Source organism: Babylonia areolata, chromosome 23 (assembly GCF_041734735.1).
Source record: "Babylonia areolata isolate BAREFJ2019XMU chromosome 23, ASM4173473v1, whole genome shotgun sequence".
NCBI classification, from domain to species: domain Eukaryota; kingdom Metazoa; phylum Mollusca; class Gastropoda; order Neogastropoda; family Buccinidae; genus Babylonia; species Babylonia areolata.
In genome coordinates this window covers 16792926-16797925 of record NC_134898.1, presented here as the reverse complement: position 1 = coordinate 16797925, position 5000 = coordinate 16792926, and positions in this window count along the sequence as shown.

Below are 5000 nucleotides of genomic sequence, written 5' to 3'. Positions count from 1 at the left end.
AAAGAACTAACGATAATATATATATATATATATATGATGTGGTCTCCCGTCGGTCCGACGGATGACTGAGTAGGCAGGCAGGCTTATCTGTCGGTGTGTGTCCTCATATGGGAGAAGAGGCCGATTCTGGATGCGCAGCACTTCCCACAGGTGTTGCAAGGGAAAACGTCTCCACTGAGAAGTTGAGCCCTGCTTCCTTCGCTCACGCTTCTCCTTAATGTCCAGCGTTCTCTTGTTTTCAAACGTCTTTATGCCACTAGAGCACAGCATCCTCCAGCGAGAGCGGTCAAGGGCATCAGTTTCCCAGGAAGCGATGTCTATGTCACAGACTTTGAGGTTTGTCTTCAAGGTGTCCTTGAAGCGCTTGCAGGGTCTTCCACGTTCACGGTGGCCTTCCTTCAGCTGGCCATACAAAAGCATCTTCGGGATCCTGCTGTCTGTCATGCGGACAACGTGTCCTGTCCAGCGTAGCTGGTACTGGATCAGCAGGCTTTCGATGCTGGGCAGGCCGCTCCTCTCTAGGACCTGGAGGTTGGAGACCCTGTTTTGCCACTTTATGCCGAGGATCTTTCGTAGGCATCTCTGGCGAAACTGCTCAAGTTGTTGAATGTGACGGCGATATATATATATATATAAACAACAGTAGGCTCTCCATGTCTTAAAACTTGTATTCTTAAAACTGAAGCAGTACATTTTCGCTGTAAAACAGCTTCTTCAGGCTTCGACTTCGTACCCCGTTGCCTGAAGAAGCTGTTTTACAGCGAAAATTTGCTGCTTTTTAAGAATACAAGTTTTAAGACTGCCATGAAGAGCCTACTGTTGATTATATATATATATATATATATATATATATATATATATATATCTGTGTGTGTGTGTGTGTGTGTGTGTGTGTGTGTGTGTGTTCTTTTTGTCTTTTTTGGGGGGGTTTCGGGTTTTTTTTTACCGGTCTTGGTATTTACCTCAGTGCTTTCTGCAAGGAGCGGAGCCCAGGACACGAAGAGAGTGTGAACTATTTGTGTGTGTGTGTGTGTGTGTACATATATATGTGTATATATATATATATAGATAGATAGATAGATAGATATGCAAATGTTTGATTTTGCAGACACTGAGACAAATCAAAGCGCTTTCAAACCAGTTAGTCACAAGCATGCATGATAACTCTTGACTGAAAAAAACCCAAACAAACCAAACAAACAACAACAACAACAACAACGAAGGGGCAAGGAAGGGAGGCTATCTTGGGAAGAAGTGGGTTATTAAGGCCAGGCTTGAAAGAGCTGAGTTGCGGAGACCTGACGAAGCGAAGGCGTTACTGCTCATTCCACTGAATGAAAAGCAAGGCCCCGAGACAAGAGAAAGAGCGGCGGCGGCCGACAGTGGAGTGTTTCAGTGAATCTGGGTATGCGTGGACAGAGTGGGTGGGTCCGAAGCCGATCGTAGACAGCCGGCGAGATGGGGTGTAGATGTGAAGGCAGCCGCAGAGTTGCTTATGTTTACTTTCCTGACAGTGATTTCCCTTCGCACTTTCGTCATTTATTTACATAATTTTTGGACAAAATATACTGATGTAGGCTTATCTCTATGCTCATCAAACCGATACAGATTGTAGACAGATAGGTTGTAGATAGATTGCAGATCTATATGTCTTCATGAATAATCATAATCATAATAATCATATCATGATTATAATAATAATAATAATGGTAGTGATAATGTTGATGAAGTAAAACCATTCACTAGTGAACAAATAATCATGCAAATCAACCAATACAGATCTCCAAATTGATAACAGACAAGATAGTTGATTGTAGATAGATTGCAGATCTATGCGCCTTCATGAATGATCATAATCATGATCATAAAAATGAAAATGAATATCCGAAATAAGTTAATGTAAAATTAACAGACTGAGATCCCCCACCCGGCAGCAAACACCCCCCCAAACTGAACACTAGCACCTGTAGTATTTAATGACTTCCGACATTCACCACAATCATAATATAGCCACCCACCCCATTCACTCGTTCAAAACAGCACAATATAATTGTTATCACTATTTTCATCAAGGCGGAATTATATCAGGGGCCCCAACCCCTCGCCTCCCCAACACACACACACACACACACACACACACACACATGTATATATTTTATACATATATATATTTACACACACACACATGTATATATTTTATACATATATATATTTATATATGCATATATAATTATACATGTATGTAGATACCTATCTACCTACCTCCCCAACACACACACACACATATATATATATATTATATATACATATATAATTATACATATATGTAGATACCAACCTACCAACCTCCCCAACACACACACACACACACATGTATATATATTATACACATATATATTTATATATAATTATACATATACGTAGATACCTACCTACCTACATTGACTTTTTTTTTTTTTTTGCTTGTTTAATCCAACAGAGACTGATTAAACCAAAATATTATGTACACTGACATAAACATTATAACTCAAGTTTTAAACGTGTGTGTCAGTCAAGTCATTCATTCATTCAACACCATCGGCATACGGTTTTCAGTTCACTGCCGCCGCGGGGAGTTTTTTGCTATTCATTCCCAGCTCGCCCACGCACGTAGGACATCACATTACAGCGACCTGTTCCCACGCAACTAGTTTTGCCCGGGCTGTCTGGGAGACAGAGAGAACCAGGAGAAAAATACTGAGCTGAAAATCGATAAGCATCGGCAGTTCTGTCAGCTTTAACTGTAGACTGTTGCTGTTTTTTGTTGTTGTTTTTTTGTCAGTGTGCTAGCAGACGGTCTAGCTGGTCGCATGCTCGGAGCTGCCTTTGAAATTAAAAAATAAATAAATAGATAGATAAATAAAAATATGGGGTGGATTGAGTGTTTTAAAGGTAAAAAAAAAAAAAAAAAAAAAAAAAAAATCTCCATTCAGTAGAAGCGCAGAAAATCAGTTTATATGAGCATGTTTGGTTTGTGTTTATATACATGCAAACATTGATGGGCCGGTGGGCATACACTGACGCGTATACGTTACATAATAATTATGTGTATATGCCGGCATGCGTGCAGGTTCTCTCTGTCTCTGTCTCTCTCTGTCTATCTGTCTCTGTCTCTCTCTCTCTGTGTCTCTCCCTCTCTGTCGCTCTCTCTGTGTGTCTGTCGCTCCCTCTCTCTCTCTCTCTGTTTTTCTGTCTGCCCGTCTGTCTGTCTGTCTCTCTCTGTACTGATCTCTGTATCTCTCTCTCTCTCTGTCCTCTCTCTCTCTGTCTGTCTTTTTCTCTGTCTGCCCGTCTGTCTGTCTGCCTGTCTCTCTCTCTGTATCTCTCTCTCTCTTTGTGTCTGCCTGTTTCTCTCTAGCACACACACACACACACACACACACACACACACACACACACACACACACACACACACACACACACAGCAACAAAACAAACAACAACAACAACAACAAAACCTGACATACACACACACACTATTCACGCAAACACACAATCATGCTGCCTTACACCCACGCACACACACAAATCGACCGGTATAATTATGTTTCAGTTTACCCACACCCACACCCACACCCATCCCTTTCCAGCTTAATAATGAACAGTCACGTTTTGCAACGTGGTAACACATTCGCTCTTTCCGACTTAAAACTGCCTGGATTTCACACAGAAATACCAACAGTCGTAACACGGAAATCAATACAGCTAACGCACGTGACACACACACGCACACACAGTCAAAAGACTCACTGAGTCGAAACAAATATTGCTTGCTATGAATGATACTTCTTCGGTATCGCCTAAACCTGACACGGAAATCACTTAATTAAAACAGGACACTCTAAAACTGACATAATGTACCACCATCTTTAACTGAATCTTTGCAAAGTGGACACGTATAACAATAACGCAGCATTAAACCAACAGACTTAAACCGTTGAAACAACAACAACAACAACAACAGAAGCCCGCCTTCATCGGTGACTTTTTTTTTCTTTTTTTTTCATTCGCCTAAAAATTAATTCACGTTCTAATAATAATAATAATAATAATGGTATTTATATAGCGCTGGATCTTGTGCAGAGACAAATCAAAGCGCTTTCGCACCAGTCATTCACACGCATGCATAACTCTAATACTGCAGAAACTAAAGACAAGGAAGGGCAGGCAAGGGAGGCTATTTTGGGAAGAGGTGGGTTTTAAGGCCAGACTTGAAAGAGGTGAGTGTGGAGACTTGACGAAGCGAAAAAGGAAGTTCATTCCAATCGCAAGGTCCAGAAACAGAGAAAGAACGGCGGCCAATAGTCGAGTGTTTGAATCTGGGTATGCGTAAACAGAGTGGATCCGAGGCCGAGGCCGTTCTGCGTTGAACTGATGAACCAAGTTACTATGAAGCTTTAAAAAAAAAAAAAGAACCTTCATTGCAAAGGGTGACCAAAAAAAAAAAAAAAAAAAAAAAAAAAAAAAAAAAAATATATATATATATATATATATATATATATATGATATCGTGTGGCCATGTTATCATGATTACCGCAAGGTTTCCTGGTAGGCCTAATTGGTTTCCTTGGTCGTTGGTTTGGTGTTGGACTTTGGACACATCGATAAAAATCGGGCTCACTCCCTCGATCCTGGGGGGGGGGTGATCAGATCAGTGAAGGACTGAGGGGGAGGTAGGTGTGTGTGTGTGTGTGTGTGTGTGTGTGTGTGTGTGTGTGTGTGTGTGTGTGTGTGCGAAACAGGAACAGTTATAATGAAGCAATCAAGCTTCATGTGCTCGAAACTATAAAAAGAACAGCGGCATTGCTACAGTTCATTTCATGGTCACATGGAGACTGGGCACAGTTCACATACCAATTAATCGTGCGCCCCCGGCGAAGAGATAGTTACCATCTGTTGTGACAGTAACAAAAAAGATACTGATAATATGAACAGCTGTTGTCAGCTGCGTTGTGTGTGTG